Below are 19,074 nucleotides of genomic sequence, written 5' to 3' on the forward strand. Positions count from 1 at the left end.
CAGTGAGAAAAGGACTGTCACCCCAATCATTAAAGGAGTTTTCAGAGCAGAAAATGATGCCAAGTTAGCAAGACTAAGATCCATCTAAAAGAAGGTGCATGTGTTCCTTTTTTCCACTGGGTAGAGCTGTCAGAATTTGAGATTTCCACCTGACCTGCCAGAGTCATTCAGATGAATATTATATTTGTTCTCCTCCATATGAATTTCTATGTTTTATGGTCTTTTACTGCCTCACCATTTACTCTGGCAGAATAAGAACCACCCAAATGCTGCATGACATATTTTGACAACCTTTTGACATGTTGTAAGGATCTTTGTCCACTTGCCAAGCAACCTTTAAACATTCCAGGTCAGAGGCATCAGCGGAAAGAACTGTTGCAATTCCAAGCCTGGGGCAGCCTGCAACTCTGTAGGGAGAGCCTCTATGCATTTTTATTAAAAAAAGGGTTATCTCTAAGGTGAGAAACTACTGAAACTTGTTATCAGCAAATAACTACAGGAGCGATGATAGACTGCTCAGCACAGTGACTCTCCTAAAGTGAAGAAGAACTAAGATGTTGTTAGGACAAGGATATTTAATATATGATTGCCTCCTGCAAAGGCTGCACTCAATAGATGTGCTAGGGAAATCCACAGGCTCAGTCACTGGGTCTGTGACAAATGCTTATATGAGGAAAGATGAAGCTACTTCGAAATTATACAGATCACCAGCTCTCTTTTGGTGCTTGGAGCAGATCAGGAACAACTTATAAAAAAATACAAATAAAACCCAGAGCATTACACAGGCCTACAGCCATGGTTAACCTGAGTGCTCCAAGCCCAAGGGCCAAAAATAGAATAAGTAGTAATCTCAGACCTTTAACAAAAAAATGAATTGCATCCACATTGTTGCTTCTTTGTATTAATTAAAATTATATGCCTGGTACGATTTAATGGAATAATATGATAAAGCCAGAGAACCACATAAATATGTTTATTATCACCTGCAATCTTTCTATTTCAAATAAATGTTTTCAGAGTTTCTGTTCATGCTACAAATGTGAAAATATTAATAGACACATGTAATTTATCAGAATAGAGTACTGTAAGACTGGACCAAAGACTCTTAGAGATTACACTGATTAAGTAAGACATCCTAAAGTAATATGAATGCAAATTTATATTCTGAAACTCGTCTTCTGGGAAGTCCCAGATATTCAGTGGACTTTCCCATGAATAGTAAATGTTTCCTTTTCCACCCAGTAATGAAGGAGAGCAACTGTCAGTATTTAAAGTTCTTTGTACAGTCTCAAATGTTAAATTAGAGACCTGAATTTTATAATCCATTTGTAATAATAATAATAACAACAATAAGCCTGAGGTTTAAAAATGTAGGTCACCTCAGCAAAATACTGTGCACTGAAAAGGGTCAGATACTGGAATCCCAAAGTGACATATCACACTTGCTCTCACATCATTCTTCTGTTGCAAAGAAAAATCAAGTCAGTTGGGGAACTCAGGGCAAGTGTGGAGTTTCAGGTATTTATAAGCTGCACAGTTGAACCTGATATGAGAATTTTAGGTAGAATTTGTGTCTGCTGAGATTTTGTTTCTTGGTGAGAAGGGACAGCTCCATGGCTAATGCTTCTAACCCACTTCTGAAAATCAGTGGCTAAAGCATCAATAAATAAAAAATGTCACTTGAGATATTTATGCTGCAAGCTTGACAGACATGAACTATTTAAACAAACAGTAATCATTCTGATTGATGCTTGGAACACATGTGGTATTTCTAGAGCTCAAACCGTAGTATAAAAGCATGAAGTTATATAACTTGGTAAATATTGGAAGACTTGTTCAAAAAAAACAGAACACTTCTAATGAGTTCAGAAAGAAAACACAACAAAATAGATGCTTCAGACCAATGCTTTCACTGTTTTATTAATAAGTATCTTTAGAAATGGTCACCTGAAAGTAAGACTGAGTTATTCATACAGAGCTGACAATTACCAAATATCAAGACAAATCTCTGGAATAAAAAAAACAAACCTGTATCTTTAAAAGCAACATAGTATTGGGTTTTTAAAATTATTTAACAGCTTTGTTTCATTTTTAACAGGCAGTACAGAGTATTGTTTTGCTTCAATGTCCTCCAGGAAGTGAAAACCTTTGAATTCTTTCTGAGGCTGGAGTGCTAGAGTACAGTATGCCCAAGTATGCACAAGAAAAACAGCACTTCCTTACAAACCTTGCCCTTGTCAAATTTCTGAATGCATCCTATTCACATAATCACAACATTAAAACCAAAAGATTTAGGTCTTAAACCACAGTTTAGACTTGGAAATACTTTTAAATCCTAAAATTGCTCTGGCTTTAGTAGTTTTATTGAAAACATCATTCATTGGTCAATTAGCACTAGTCTTGAAGCACCACCAGATTATTGCTTAATGCACCAAAATTAAATCCATGACCAAGCTTCTCTCTAAAAACCAACTGAAATGTAACAGTGATCAAACTTTGCAGTAAAATAACTCTGACAAACATTAGCAAGCAAGTGGATTCTAGTTTATTTTTCATGTATTTTTAAAATTTACCTGGGCAGTGCAGGAGAGCCTTTTAAAGGAGAAAGATCACTCATATGCCTGCCAGGCAGATCTACTCTGCAAAAGCATCATCTCCAAAGAAAGAATAATCAAAACACTCAAATACTTAACTGGAGTTTAAGACCTCTATTACCTGTGAGCAACATGACTCCATGGAAGCCCATGGAACAGGGGTGTGATTTGCTGGTCATGCTGAAGCTCTGCAATAACCTGGAGTAAGCAACAGGAGCCACACCAGGAAGGCCAAGAGACAGAATCCATTTTTTACATCAATGTGTTGCACACAAAAGAGAATCTCCATTTTGCTTTCTCCAACCACAGCTACAGTCTTGCAAGCATTTCTGCTGGCAGCACTGCCAGCTCAGGCTCTGGTTTCCTCTACATTCTTTCTTATTTACACCTTTACACTTGTCCGTGAGGCTGTCTAGTAAATGGGACTGGGAAACCAATTTGCACTACAGACAAGGAAACACAACTGATTTCTAGTCTGGACCAGTTCTCTGATCCAGTTCACAGGCAGTCACACTGGTGCTACTTGCACAGGAACAAGAGCAGGGACAGGGAAGGTGGAACAGAGTCTACCCTACTACAGCCAGGCCTGGCAATGAAAGCAAAGTAGATCAAATCATGGGTATAGGTGTCACAAGACTGTGGAAAGCCAACAAAGATGCTGAAAAAACCACCTCTATTCTGTAATTTGACTACTGTTGTGATGACTATGGTTAAGGGAGGCTGGAAACAGGATGAGTATTTTCTATATAATCAGCATTAGCTTTCTGAGGATTGGGCAGAGATGTATTTTTCAAACAGCCACGTTGCTGACAAAGCAGCTATTTGCAGCAGGTAACACACCTCTCCCCAGCCCAGGGTGACATGCACTGGCTACACGTGCCACGTTAACTTTGCACTACAACTGCCAAGCCAATAGTTTCAGCCACCATTATTTTACAATCCAGAAGACAGGCCAAGGCATTTATCAGTTTGTAGCTACAGCAAGCTCACTGCCCAGGTGCCTTGGGCCAACAGACAGGATGTGCACCCACATGCTGGACCTGCAGCCCTTCAGGAGATTCCTACTTCAGCCTGGGCTTCCTTAAAGATACATCATACATAATTCTCCCCCGCTGACTGGGCTCCTCATAAAAAAAGTACCTAAGAGGCACAGATATCTAACCTCTTGAGAAGACTGAAATCTGCCTCTGATGAGCAGCAGTTAGTTCAATCACACAGGTATCAATCACACTAAGAAAACTTTCCTCTTTTTTATTTTTTGGTTGTTGATTCTTTTTTGACTTACAGCATTCTGAGCTTTCCCAGCTGCAAAGACAAACTCATGTGGCTCTGATCACTATGGACAGAGTCCAACTCTTCGTTCTTTTGCTCCAAGTCATGGATATGCTGCCATTCCCCAAGATGGGTCTGCTGACACAGCTCTCTGCTGCTGAAGGAAGAAAGCTGTCCCCCCCTTGTTCCTTCCCCTACTGTCACTGCAAATCCTGCACTAGTGTTTGTTTTTAACAGGATCTCAATCACCACCCAATTCAGCTCACTCACACAGGCGAAAATTACCTACTGAAAAAGCACAGTTCTCTCCTGGGTTAGTGATTTGAACTGGATTATGATGTTTTACATACAATCAACAGTACAGACAATGTAAAGGGACAGTCCAACACCACACAACCAGGAAGAGAAGGGAGAGAACAAGACTGTCTCCTGAGAGCCACACACTCAGACAAAACCACAGCAACAGATTATTTTTGTTGGTTATATTGTGGCATTAGTATACAGTACCCTTTTTCACACCTCACCTCTATCTTTATATCCCAGAATTTTCCTTAGCCCAAAAGGAAAATTTGGATGAGTTTCACAAAGAGGGCAGGGGTCCTGCACGTACCTAAGTGCACCTACCTAAGTGATGCCTTAAGCTTCTTTTTTCCAAGAGAAAGCAAGCTTTACACCAGAAAGGTGTAGATTTACAAATGCTTCTCATATTGTATGCTACTTGGAGCAATGGACAAGCACTAGTGGATTTTGAGGCCAGGCCAGCTACACACAGCCAGATGATGTGTCATCAGAAAAAAAGGCAAGAAAATGCTTTCCATCATTTAATGGGGTATAAAGGATGATTAGAGAGATTTTAGAGGTGAGAATCTGACATTCAAACCCCAGGAAAGGTGCAAGGCAAATTAAAATCCAACTGATACTGGACAGCATAGAGAGTGAGAGATTTAGGGTAGCACCAATAAGAAAAGTGCATGTAATATTGGACCCAAAATGTTACAAGAGGTTGCAGAGTTTCTGAAGAGATGATTAAAATACTGCAGCAAAGAGCTGCAGTGAACAGCAACAGGCAAACTTAAAATGTAAAAAATACAAAAAAAAAAAAAAAAAGAAAAAAAAAGGAAGTGCACAGAGACTTCGCTAAAAAAACACACACACAAAAGGTGTTTAATACAAGTAAATAAGCAGCACAACAGATCAGTTTAATACACAATACTGAAGTTTGGGAACAGCTGCTTTTTACATTCATTTGTTCATGGTGAGCACATGGAGGAACTTAGACTTAGCTGAATGATCCAGCTCTGTGGCAAGAACCCCAGCAGCATCTATGTCATCCAGCTTAGCTAATAAACACAGCAATAATTTAAAATTTTTTTTACATAGGCTGCATTTTCCTGTTTGGTAGCATAGCTGCTTGAGCTGCCCTTATCTCCCAGCTCATTCCAACCTCATCCCTTCCCCTGATTATACTGGTACAGATTCTGTGCAGCCATGCAGCAATCAGGGGAGGGAATGATCCAGGTGAAAATGAACCAGGCTCCACACCTCCCAAACAGCTGGATCATTTCCCCATGTAGTAGCCCAGGCATTTGTGTGAGTGCAATGGAAAAGACATGGAAGATGCTTTGGCTAGTAATACTACCAAGAAAATGCTATGAGGAACTATGATTTCAGTTTATCAGCCAGTAGATAAGTGTCAAGAATTTCTGGATTTCTTAGGCTACCTGTTCTTTTATAAGTTTAGAAAGCTATCTGAAAAAGTTTCTGCCTAAAGAAGAAAATACAAACAGCTTTAGTTCTGCCATGTGCAGAGAAAAGCAATTTTCCTGATAACCTCATTGACAAAACAGGCTATCACTGAACACACAGAAGATCAGAGATTTTTACAAATCCTTTTAACTCTCCCCTCCAAAAAGTGTGAAAGCATCAAGGATAGAGATTTTTATTTCATTTTACTGCACTAAGTTAACTTCGAAATAGTTCACTGTAAGGCTTTCTGAAACTGTGTCTCAAGCAGGCAGTGTTGTCTCCTGTCAGAAAACAACTGAAAAGTAACAAAATCCAGAACAGCAATTGGCAGCACTCTCCTATCTTCAGGACTATTTTTCCATCTTTCACCTAATGGTATTTTTTTCTAATAAAATGTCAGCTTTTTAATAAATACCAACTCTCACTGTATTCTCAGGACAAAAATAGGAATGTTTATTATCTTAGGATAATATCCTGTACCTCTGCACTCTAGTCAAAAATCACTGCTAGTAACTAGCAAGCATCAGTGCTGCTTTAAACTTGAGTGTATGAACATAAGTTAGTAAACCACATACATGCATCCAAACAGGAACACGCTTCCTCCAAATTCTTTATCCTCTCACCTTAAAGTGGCTCTTCCAACACTGAGTTTTCTATTCTTTTCACTTGACACATAATACTATAAATCCAGCAATGCCAGACAAAAACAGCAGCAGAGAAATCTTGGCTGGTTTAAAGTGCTTTTTTTACCTGAAAGGCCAACTACAGCCTGGCACATTTCCACCCCCTGTGCAGCTGACAAGGCTGTTTAAGAAATATGGAAAGCTGGAAGGTGTTGTATTCATTCTCACTCACCTTTTTTAACTGCAGTACAATCAAGTGATCTAAATGCTTTGAAGAACAAAATAAGTATCAATGCCTTCATGCTGGGAGATGCAGATAGATCATTAATTAATGGCAGGCTACTCAGGTTTTCATAATCACTATGAAATATGACCTCACAGACTGCAGATGAGGGAACACAATTTTGATTAAGTTAAAGAAAAAAAATTAAAAAAATAAAAATCACTGTCTTGTCATGAACTTCAGCTGTATGCAGGTAGGGTACCAGGGAGCTCAAACCAAACTGAGTAGAGCTGCTTCCATAGATGAGGATTGCTGTCATGTCCCATGAAACTAACTGTAGTTAGATTAGTGGCAGAAAGCTAACACAGCCTTCTCACTGTACAAAAGCCTAGAGAAGTGTGGCATGAGTAACTGATCTCCACTTGCTTTCAGAGATCCAAAAATAGAGGTGAAGTGTGAATATCCCATTTGTTTCAAAGTGGTGCCAACAGAAATTCCAAGTTGGGGCCTTGTCTCCTATCAAAATATGCACCTACAGAGCTGTAGCTGCACTTAGGCAAGAAGAGGCTGCTCCTTACTGCAGCAGAACAGCTACTCTGCAGTCTAAGATCTACAGAAGATTTTGCAGAGCAATAGCTGTGCTGGTGCAGGTTTCCAAGAAACAGCCAGATTGATGACTTGGCTCCTAAATGAGATGCTTCTAAATTTTCTGTATCAGCAAACCCCTCCCCCCCTTTTAGACCTTTCGTGTGTTTTATGTGTCAGATTTTTTTTGTTTGATTGGTTCTTTACTTTTTTTACTCAGAGTAGTAGACACACCTATCACCAAACCTATGAGAAAAAAAAATAAATTCGATGCAGACCGTTCAGTGCAGATCCAAACACCATACTGACAGTACCAATCTGAATACTGGTGTTCTCACAATCAATTAAAGCACTAAAATTATTACACTCTTCTTTACTACATGCAACAATTTCATTTTAGGTCACTTGTAAGAGATGCTTAGCAAATACACAACCACCTCTCTGTTCACTTTTCTTTCTGAACTGTGAGGGGACAAAGCTGGTGAGGAAATGCAGAGATGTGTTTGAAATTATGCATCTGATAGTCTTCCACGCTATTATGAAATAGAATAAAATGCTTTTCTAAAACTACAAAAAACAACAAGCAAGGATTTTCTGTCCCATTTTTGTATTTAAAATGCAGTGCGTATTCCATCAAACCAAGAATGAATGAAATACACCAACAATTACACTCTCTTTAATCACTATCAACAGCTACATTGCTTACTGAAGTCCTCGGATGTCTAGTAATCAATTAGAAGTTTAGAAACCTCTTCTCATGTTGTTATTACACAGTGAAGTGGTGTAGAGCATCTTTGACCTTCGTTTCAAAAGAAGTGGTGGAAGTGACAGAAAACAGAAATTCACGTACAAGGAAGTATACATGTGAATCACAAATATCCATTTTGAACAAAATCTATTTCAGTGACTTTGTATTTTACTGTATAAATCCACATTTGTTGATACAAGGAAGAGAGAATGCAAGCAAAGTCTCACATTTTCTATATTCTAAAATAGTGTTTCGTGGTGGTCAGAATGGGACTAAACACAGATACATGATATTCCTAAGAAGTCTCTGGTCTTTTATTTAGGAAATAGGAAACATGTTTCTGACCCCTGGGGCAAAAAAAAAAAAAAAAAAGGAAAAAAAAAGACAGGTGTTATTCCAGAAGCAGATTGTGAGCAGGCATTCCGATATTTAGGAGGAAGAAACAAAAATTTAAAGTGTTTCATGAAGAAAAATCATATGACCATTTAAAAATTTTTATCCTTGTATACATTTAAGAGGCGTAGCAATCTTTGCTAAAAAGTTAAGACTGCCACGTTGTTTTTGCTTACTACCGTAACATAAAACTGCAGATATCCAGCATTTGAAAGCAGAACGAAGTCAAAACAGTCTTCTACTCTAATCAAGAAAAGAGGAAAAAAAAACCCCCAGCTGCAGCAAGGCAAGGCTGGGGTAAGGTGGAAAAAGGCACTTGAGCTGACATTTGCTTATAAAGCTGGGATAGAGGTCAAATCCTGTTCGCTGTGCAACACCCAGGTCTGTGGAAAACTGGCAAAAGCAAATCCCACACCGAGATTTACCAGCCGCAGCCTGGCTCAAGTTCACTTTGGGTTAAAAATACTACCCGGGGAGAAGCAGCGCGGCGAGGGGAACCGTATCCCTGTTACGTGACCTGCGCGCCGGGCTCGGGCTGCGCCCGCGGTCCCGCCCGGAGCGCGGTGTTGGGTGACCGGCACCGCTGCCCGGCGCGGCCTCCCGGAGACGGAGTCACAGCGAGCCACCGCGCCGGGCGCTGCCCCGGCTTCCGAGCACTGATTTTATTAAAAGCTTCTCGTTACAGAGCCGGGGAGCGCCCCACGCACTCGTGTCCATCACGGCGGGAGTCTGTTTGTTTATCCGGACAGCGCGCTCGGGGCGCCGGGGAAGCGGAACTCCGGCGGGCGCGGGGGGCCGCGGCGGCCCCGCGGGAGGGTGCCCGGAGCCCGGCGGGGCCGGGGGGCGGCAGCGGGGGAGCGAGAGCCGGAGCGCACCCGGCGGGGCGGGGAGGGGGCGCAGGCGGGAGCGCGGCCGCCCCCCGCCGCCGCCGCTCCCCCTCGTCGTCGTCCTCCGCCGCCTCCTCCGGGGGCCGGGGGGCGCGGCGCCCCTTCCCCGCCGCGCTGAGCGCCGCCGCTGGCTGCCGGCAGAGCCGCCGCCGCCCGGCCGTGGCGGCCGCCGCCGGGCCGGCTCCCATCCGCCATTATCCTTTGTTCGCGGCGCGGCGGCGGCGGGGATGTTGCAGGGCTCGGCTCCATCTTTAAGGCGGGCGCCCCTCCCGCGGGCGGTGCGCGGCCGGGCCCCCGCGTCCTGCCGCCCGGCGGCTCCCCTGGTCCCCGCCGGGCTCCATTTCCTTCCCTCCCCCCCGCCCCTGTTTGCTGGGCGCCGTCCTCCTCTTACCGGTTACCAGGCTGCTCCGTCACTGCTTTCGTTCGCGCCTGGGATCTCGCCGCAGTTTTATTCTCTCCCCCACGTAACACACCGCGTCAAACTACACCTCCGCCGCGTCACTCACACACACAGGCGCTCCCAGCCCGGCGACAGGCAGGCAGCGGCCGACTGAGGAGCGCCAGCCAGGGAGCAAGCGCCGAGCGCGCCCGGCCCCGCACGGAAACCGCCGAGCGCTCACGGAAAGCGCCGAGCGCCCGCCAGGCGGCGGGAACGGCCGAGCGCGCCGCCGGCCCCCGCGGAAAGAGCCGAGCGGTCGCGGAAACGAACGAAGCGCCCCGGAGGGGGAGGCGGAAAGAGCCGAGCGGGCGGCGGGAAGGCGCGAGCGGCGCTTCCGCCCCGGGGCGGCCCGCGCGGGAAGCACCGAGCGGGGCTGCGGAGTGTGTGGGGGGGCGCGCGCTCACCCCCCCCGCCCCCGCCGTGCGCGCGGCCGAGGCGGCCGGAAACTCGCGAGCGCTCACGGAAGCGGCCGAGAGGAGCTGGCGGCGCCTGCTCCACCACAGAGTCACGGAATCGATTAGATTGGGAAAGAGCTGTGGCATCATCGGGTCTCACCTGTGACTGAACACCACCACGTCAACTAGATCATAGCACCTCCAGGGACGGTGACTCCACCACCTCCCTGGGCAATCCATTACAATATCTGCTCACTCTCTGTGAAGAACAGCTTCCTCATGTCCAACATAAACCTCCCCAGGCTCACCTTAACACTGTGTGCTGTTGCTGGTTGCGTGGAAAGAAGCCCTCATGTGGCTACTCCCAGCTTTCAGGCTGTTGTTGAGAGGGAGACGGTCCCTCCCAAGCCTCCTTTTATCCGGGCTAGACCTCAGCTCCCTCTGCCACTCCTCACAGGAATTGTGCTCCAGCCTCTTCGCCAGCTCCATTGCCCTTCTCCGGACACACTCCAGCGCCTCAAAGCCTTTTCCGAACAGAAGGGCCCAGAACCGGACACAGCATTCGAGGAGGGGCCTTTCCAGTGCCAGGTGCAGGGGGACAATCCCTGCTATGATCCTGCTGGCCGCGCTATTCCAGATCTGGGTCAGGATGCCATTGCCTCCCTGGCCAGCTGGGCACACTCTGGCTCATGTTCAGCAGCTGTCGACCAGCACCCGGCTGCTTTCCTGCTGAGCTGCTCTCCAGCCGCTCTGCCACAGCGTGTAGAGCTGCATGGGGCTGTGTCCCAAGTGCAGCACATGGCCTTAGTTGGTCTTGTTGAACCTCATGCCGCTTGTCTCACCATTGATCCAGCCTGCCCAGGTTACTCTGCACAGCCTTCCTGCCCTCCAGCAGATCAGCGCTCCCACCCAGCTTGGTGGTGTCTGCTAATTTGCTAATGGTAGACTCAACTCCTCACCCAGATGTTCAGTAAGGATATTGAATCAAACTGGGCCCTGGGTGTCCTTGTGGGACACCACTAGTGACTGGATCCCAACTGGATGCAGCACTGTTCATCACCAGTCTCTGGGCCCACCATCCAGCCAACTCTTAGCCCAGTGAAAAGTGCACCCGTCCACACCACGAGCTGCCAGCTCTTCAGGAGTATGCCATGGGACATGGCATCAAAGGACCAGGCATGTCCCTGCAAACACACTGCTGCCATGGGGGACCTGCTACCCCCAGCTCCACGGGGCTGTATCCCTCCCTGTGTGCCTCACACCTGGGGCTGCTGCCCAGACCCCATTCCTCAGCCCCCAGTCACCCCAAGACACAATTAACTCTTCTCTTTGCAGGCACAGTATGGCAGGTGAGGTGCCATGGCCAGGCCATGCTGCCCCTCAATGCCTCAATCACCCCATGACCAGCCCTTGCAGCCCAAAACCAGGCACAGAGTGACTGCTGCTCCATCATGACATAATATCCACATGGAAAACCTCCGCCCTGAGCCACTCACCCCACTGGTGCTGGAGTGACAGAGTTGTGGCCACCAGGCACCTAAGCTATTAAACCACCATGTTTAGAGTAGTTGGGGGCGAGGTGGGGGTTTGCACACATGGCACCAGCTCCCTGCTTTGCCCCCTCTCAGGAGAGACAGAAGCTGGCACCACAGGGCAGAGGATGAGCCATGTGTATGGGCCTTATCAAAGAGGAGCAGCCGTGTGCTGTGGTCCTCAGTCTCATCTGCAGTGCCAGTGTGATGCTGGATAGATTAATTGTTTCTGGGAAAGGTGTTTCAAAGAGCTGGTGCCACCAGGGAGCAGGGAAAGAGCCAGTGGTGCTCCAGCCAGGTGAGTGCATCCCCATCTGTTCACAAACCCAGCTGAGTGCACTCGATCACACACCCTGAAGAGCAGACTGCTCCAACTACCACCTGATAAAAACTGTCTGTACTCAGGCTGCTTTTCATTTCCCAAGACCTCAAGATGGCACTACATATCAAGATTTGAAGCTCCAAAGCTGGTTCATTTTGCAGCTGGCCTGGCACGACACCCTGCCAGGTGCACCGCATGACATGGCACTGCTGTGCCATTTAGTTCAGTTCATCTCCAGCCTTGTTTTCTCAAAAAGGTTGAACTGATTTTACTTATGCTGAGTTTCACCTAATTCCCCCCAAAATTGCAAAAGATGGTGCAAGGAGCAATTACAGCTGTACTTGGCCTTAGATTTTGTTGATTATATTTATTCTAAAATAAACCTTTGATATTTAAAAAGAAAAAAGGTAGCTCAGGTTAAAACGTTGTTCCGTTGCCAACGTGTCCTATGGCTTGGGCCACAGCTCATTTTCTGTTTCTGATGCCCTTTTTCCCTCTGCCCTCCCTGCAGACAGGAGCTCCTAGGTTGCAGGACAGTGGTGCCACTCATTTTTCCCTAGCTGTTGTGGACTTCTGCTGTGCCTTTGGCTCATACTGTCCCCCTCTGCAGAGTATGGCTGACATAACTTTTGGAAATTATTTTTCCTTTTTAGAGTCTGCTAGGATATGAATATCCCCATGCACTAAATAGATCTTCTACAACTCCTTTTAGGAGCAGATTGTTTCTTCCACTCAAACCTTTTGAGACAAGCAAGAAATCTAAACTCAATGTTCTTGATTTGGTCCATTCATTGGCAGTGAAAGGAAATGCTTCTCACTCCAATTCACCAATAGAGGTGCAAAAGGCTTGTCCTACCACATCCTTCTAATTTCACAGGATACTGAGGATACTTTTTGATAGTGTTTTGACTATAGCTCCATTGCTCAATTTTAATATTTTAATGTGTGTTTAATAAAGTATATTTTCTGCATTTTGTTACCATATACAGATGGAAATCAAATTAGGTAATTAAAAATATGTTCTAATTCATCTAAAACACGAACATTTTTACATTTTGCTAGAATTTCTGCATTTCCAGAAGTGATTCCAAGATCAAAGTATAAGGGTTCAGCCTTTGTGCTCCTTTTAGTAGTAAGTAAGTAATAAGTTCTTCTTTTGTGTGAGAAAATATTTATGATGAGCAGAACAAATGTAGCCATTCAAGTGTCTCTTGTTTGACTCATGGACTCATGGATTTAATTGTTTTCTCATCCTTCTCTTTGCCCTTCATGTTAATGTTTGTGTTTCACCAGCTTTTTTTGCTCACATGAGTGACAAAAATCACACATTTTTACCACTCATACATGCTCCCCAGAGCTGAATTGCTTGCCCTGTGCAGCAAGCCTAAAGAATCACAGCAATCAGAATTTAAGGGAACAATTTCTGGTCCTTGAAAGGCGAATAAAGTGCAATAATCAGATCTCAGTGCATGGCTCCCATCAGAAACCTGGGCAGCAGTCCCAGCCTGAGCGATGAGGGTGCCACTGGTGTTGCTCCAGACTAGGCAGGGCTGCCTTTGTGCAGCTCACACTCCTTGTGTGGCTCTGGTCCTGCTGCCCTTTGGGGCTGATGACCTGGCACCCTGCTGACTCTGCCAGCCCTTGGCAGCTCCCTGGCAGCTCCTCAGCACTTCTCTGAGAGTCTGCCAGCTCACCCATGAGTTTGCACAGGGCATCTCGAGCACTGGCTACTTCTCTGCCAGCCCGTGTAGGCTCCCCATATATATAACAGGCAGCTGAAGAGAGCCAGTGATCTCTAACTAAAACAAATGCCTGCGATAGGCCAGATACCTGAAAGGCATTGAGATTACACCCAGTGGTGTGCATCTCCATCTCTTGCACCATCACAGAGGCTTAAACCACGGATGGATGTGAGCTGGAGTCGTGCTTGCCTCGTACTTGCTCAGTGGCAGGGATTCTCATACACATGAGGACTTCTCATACACAGCTGCTGTGGAACCTTCTGACAGCTGTTTTGCACGGTCCTCCTTCCCTTCTGAGCAAAAATGGGGCACTAAGCAAGCTGGAACTTCTCTGGGAGAGGGAACAGAAGTCTGAGTTGCCAAACCCTCTTCTCTCACTGACATCACACCTTCTTCTATGGATGACTCTTGGGGAATCTGTAGAAAATAGGATAGCAAAGATGTGCCAATTACCCACGAAGTCCAGCAGGGAGAGGCTGACTTGGAGAGTGAATTGGAATGCTCAGCGGTTTTCTTCTTCATCAGCAAAAGTTTGCTTGACGATGAGTGAAACCCAGCAAGATTAATTACTTTTCTTACAATCAAGCCTCAGAGGCAAATTCCTTAGTTTTCAGATTCCAGGTCGGTTACCCTGGGCAGTGGGCTCCTTGCACACAGCATTTCAATTGATTGCCCATGGCACAGAGGCTGGCGAGTGAGTGTGGATCAAGAAAGGTTTGTGCTTGTGTGGTGTGGCAGAGTCACAGTGCACACCATGTCGCTGGAGCAGTCAATGCTGCTGCACTGGAAGCATGAAAGACAATATTTATTGTGGAAACACAGAAGCACATGCGTTTTTAGTCTACACACAGCTGTAAAGACAGCAACACAAAAGTATTTTTTGCAGGCCACAGCGATCTTTGGGAGTGATTTATAACAAAATAATCTTTCAGCAACAAACACTCGCTGACAGTTTCTAGAGGATCACTATGCTCTGCCACTGCAGAAGCAGAGAGAGTGTGTGTTGTACAAATCTGACATTAAGCACAAGTATTGCTGGGGAGGAAAAAAGAGCAGAGAAAGTGTGGTGTGCTCTGTGGCTTTGCAGCTGCATACACTAATGGATATTCTCCCAAGGAAATTGAGAGAATTTGCAAAAAATGGATGTGGAGGGTGACAGATATTACATTAGACAGTGAAGCATCCAGCACTTTTCACTGTACAGAGTATCACATTTATTTCCAGCCTATCCAAATGAGCAACTGATTTTGAAGCAGATGTAAGAGAAGGCAGGGGTGCATCCATACCCCTGTGATGACCATGGCCATTCAGTAGCACAGACAAAGCTCTGGACTGGTGCTGACTTTCTGAGGACGATGAAGATAATAAAGAGGTGTTATTATGAAATCCAATGACAAAGGCATGCCAGTTCTCCATTTCAGCCTCTGCTTCTGAGATGGATGGAGGCTTAACTTTAAACTCTCATACAGTCTTCTATCATTTCATAGCCTCTCAGGATGAACTAGAACTGCTTACTCATCAGGATACGGACAAAACCCTACAGGTTTAGTATCTGCCACAGAGAACAAGATTCACTGGACTCCCTGAGCACTTTATTACAGAACTAGGTCTAAATTCACAGTTAACTCAGGACAAAGTAACCGGTAATAGAAATGGTTTTTCAACATCATCCCACTTAAAGTTAATGATCTGCACCTCAGGTCTGCCCTTACTGCTCTTGGACATTCATCATTGTTAATAGTAATAAATCTTCCTGGCCAAATACAGGCTTTACAAGCAGGCAGATTGCATGCTCAATTAGCCCAAGGAAATTGGTCACTGTGCTTAACCCCTGCTGTTAGAAATATGGAGTCCCACTGCTGCACCATCCTGCCGGAGCAGCATCACGTCTGATGGAGCAGCCAGGAGGGGAAATCCTCTGCCTGAGTGTTCCCCACCACACATCTCCATGTGTGGAGCAGAGCACCTTCCCAGCTCACAGGCTCTGCAGCAGGGTTTGCCTGCTCTGGCCAGCATAGCCATTACTCAGGGAGCTCTGAGTGCTTTGGTTACATTCTGTGCTAAATAACAGCCCATTTCTGAATTATCCAATATCACCTCTCCTAGAAGCAGAGGGGATGTTTCAAGGGCAGGAGTGTGGGAACAGATAAGCACAAGCAGCTTTTTGACACTTTGACAGTGTGCTGTGTTTTCTAAGGGTAGCCAGAAAAATAAATCTTCTGGCTTTTTGAGCACACTGCAGAAAGCTCAGCCCAGCCCACTGTCTGAACTCCACGCAGACTAGGAAAATGTCTTCTCTTCAATCCATGAAAAACACCTCCTGAATATTCTCTTCCCATTATAGCTTCACTTTTCTCTGTCTTCCTCATTAAGCTGAATTTCTTCTCAATTTGCTTGAGGCCTATTTAACGATTTCTCATTTTGGTTACTTTGTTCTGAGGATTTAGACCAGATTCTTCTTCACACAGTGTCTTCTCATTGCAGAGACATCCCAGCTTATATATCCCAGGCTTCTGAGGATCGATGCTCCTTGATAAGTGATAAATGATGAGTTGTGTTCTCACTAAAGCCCCTTCTCACCAGGCTGCCTCCCTTGCCCCTATCTCTGTCCCCTCTAACTTGGGCTCAGCACTGCAGGGCCAGCTCAGGTACAGCCTGTCAGCCCCTCTCTCTATGCTGCTTTCCCTGCCTTAGGACCGACAGATGCTGGCCCTGCAGAAACACGGTTGTTGTTGTTATCCCATCTTATGGCAAGTCCCTCATGTGCCAGATGTCAGCAAAACTGCTTTGGGCTGAACCTCTAAAGGTCACATAAGCTTTAAAGAGCATCTTGTGTTTTCATGTGACAGATTGTCACACAGAAGGGAGAATTAAAATGAATTGGTGACCAGGGAGGGGCTTAGACATGCTGTAAATACCTGGTACCTCTCCAAACAATGGTGACTGTTTTCTTGTCTATGAAGCCCTTTTATCACATACTTCATGGCTTCTGGCCCTGGGGATGCTCAGAAACTGTTGCTTCAAGAACCAGAAAAATCTATGATTGATGTAATTGCATTCAATAAAGTACCAGGCATGACAAGTATAATATGAATGGGATACTGACCTGGCACTGGGTGTACCTGGGACCCTGCATGCCATGAAGCAATTGCTGTCATGAGGCCACATTGGCCCTTTACACGAGGGAGAAGGAGTTGAGGCTTCTCAGTAACACACAGTTGGAGAGCTTTTCCTTTCAGAGAGGAATGGGATTTCATCTGCTGCACGTGGAGGGAAAAGCTGGTGGATGAGACACAGTGGAAGTGAAAGCCAAAATGAGAAACCAAACCAAATACAGTAAATTCTGTTAGGGTGAAAAGTGAAGAGAAGGAGAAATTAAGGAATAATTCCTGGAAATATCCTCAGTTTTGGCCCTGGCAGCTTACATTTTAACTCAGAGATGGATGTTGAGGGTGGTATATTCTGTATCACTCTGATGTTAAATACCCCATTTCTATCTCCACAGCCTGCTGGTTTTGAGCCAGTTCCTATCATATAGAAAATATTATTTAGACTGGCTGCACAATTTGAAAAAAAATAAATCTTACCCCTCAAGAAGCTAGCAAACACTAATTTGGTGAATAATTGTGGTTCTGGAAGAAAGAGAAGAGCCTGTGTGTGGTGTTTGGTTTCAATATCACTGTCTTACAGTCTTGGTTAAACAAAAGTCCATGTACATTCAGCAGCTCCATTTCTTAGCATGTCCACTTAGTATAAACTCAGGTTGCAGGAGTTAGGTAAAGGAGGGAGGGGCTTAGAAAAGAAAAATATAATGAAAACATTTAAAAAGTAGTGCAGGTTGATCTGAAACAAAATGCAGGCAAAAAAGAGGGTGGGTGGAAGAAAGTAATGATTACCATTAGCCCTCTTTGGTTTCCATAACAGGCATGTGCTATCTATTACTAATTTAGCTGATGAGAGAACCACAATTTCTTTAAAACACGCCAGGACTCCAGTCTGTCTCTCAGCCTGTAATATCCAAACAACAAATTGGGTCCCAGCTGGGATGTGTTTATCAGCTTAAAAAGAACTGATTTTCTCTTCCACAGTCAGAAGGAAAGCGTTGTCTGACAACAGGAGCCAAGATCAATGCTCTCCCCAAACTCCCTGCAAATGGTCAGTTTTGGCTATTGGATTCTCCAGACACTGATTCTGGCTCTGCAGCTTTAACCCTGCCCTGTTTCTGGCAGCCCATCTCCATTGTCCATCCCCATCATCCATCCCACCAGCAGGGTCCATCATCACCTTTTATCCACCTCCCACATCTTCTGCAGAACTAATTACATTTCGACCTTTCTGCCCAGAGGCACTGGCTTAAGTGAAAATGAGTCTAAGCTGCTTTGAATCAGAAACAGGCAACCAGGAAGTCTTGGTCCCGATAACTGGGTTTAGCCTTTTTGTTCGTGTGTGCTCGTTCATGCCTATTGTCTTTCAGGTTGATTTTTATGGACTGCTAACTATTAAAGCACAGTGATTTGTACAATACTTCCATTAGCCTTGCTATTATGTGTGGGTAAGAATGAGATACTGTATCTAATCACAAGTATTTATTTATCCAATGATATAACATATTTACTTGGGTGGCTATATAACATACAATTTAATTTGTTCTATGAAAATAGTGAGCCTTCCTTACTAGATTTGTGTCAAAGCATCTGAACATAAATTGGAATTCAAATAAAAAATCACATTACTTTAAAGTATTCTTATTTAACTATTGATAAAATAGCTCAGATGGGCACAGTGTAAATGACAGTAAAATTGGCATTTACAACAGCCCTATTAGACAAAAGGGAATTGGACTGAGAGAAGCAAATCGATTTTTTTCTACACTGTGCTTGAAGCAAAAACTGTGTGTAGAGAGGAATCTACTAATTTAGAAAATCTTAGTCAGTTAATTGGGGTACAAATGTTTGCTTTCTGCCTCTGTCTCTCCCTCTGGGGCTGATCTCCCTGGGGTATCGGTGAAGGCTGTGATGGGAAGTGGCCTCTAGCCGTCCCCAGGGACCCTGCCTGACCTGGTGTCCCCTCTTAGGGATGATGACCTCAGTCCCACTGAAGTGACCCCCACATGCCGCTGCCGGGAACACGCCCAGCAGCGTTCTCAGCAGTACCCGGGGCTCCTGATGCTGCACCTGCCCCGTCTGCTGCTCCCCGGCAGCGCCAGCGGCCGCCGGGAGATCCGGGGGAGCAGCGAGTGGGAGCTGGCTCTGCGTGCCGGCAAAGTGGAGGTACTGACTGCAGATCCCCTTGGCAGGATGACTATTGATTGCCCCCCTTTCCCCCTCCCTTCACTGGTAAGGTTTGATATAAATTAGTTGCCGTGCAGAGCTATATACAAAAGGTTATTATACGATAGGGAAAAGGCAGAGCCAAGCATTTGGCTGAGTTTAGGCTGTTCTGTGCCTTTCCAAGCACGATAAAATTAACAGAATTATCTCTGTGTGTGCTACTGCTTGTGGAAGGCTAATGGTGTCAAAATGGCAAAAGAAAATGAGAACAGGTTTGGGAAGGCAGCAGAGTGTTATCCCTAG

The 19,074-nt window shown here is 45.3% G+C and overlaps 2 protein-coding genes across 5 annotated transcripts in view; both read right to left on the minus strand.

The window, feature by feature from the left end:
• The window catches only part of CREB1 (cAMP responsive element binding protein 1), a 37,315-nt gene extending 27,401 nt beyond the window's left edge, over nucleotides 1-9,914 (minus strand). Inside the window, exon 1 of one of the 3 annotated variants that reach the window (XM_079311534.1) lies at nucleotides 9,463-9,914. The gene's annotated coding sequence lies outside the window, so the exon portion shown is untranslated. The remainder of the gene's footprint in view (nucleotides 1-9,462) is intronic. The other 2 variants (XM_079311536.1, XM_079311532.1) reach the window with 2 other exon arrangements.
• FASTKD2 (FAST kinase domains 2) overlaps nucleotides 1-19,074 on the minus strand; it is a 271,660-nt gene that overhangs the window by 79,259 nt on the left and 173,327 nt on the right. The gene's annotated exons all lie outside the window — the stretch shown is intronic.

The sequence above is a fragment of the Erithacus rubecula genome (genome assembly GCF_903797595.1).
Source record: "Erithacus rubecula genome assembly, chromosome: 8".
In the NCBI taxonomy this organism is placed as follows: Eukaryota; Metazoa; Chordata; class Aves; order Passeriformes; family Muscicapidae; genus Erithacus; species Erithacus rubecula.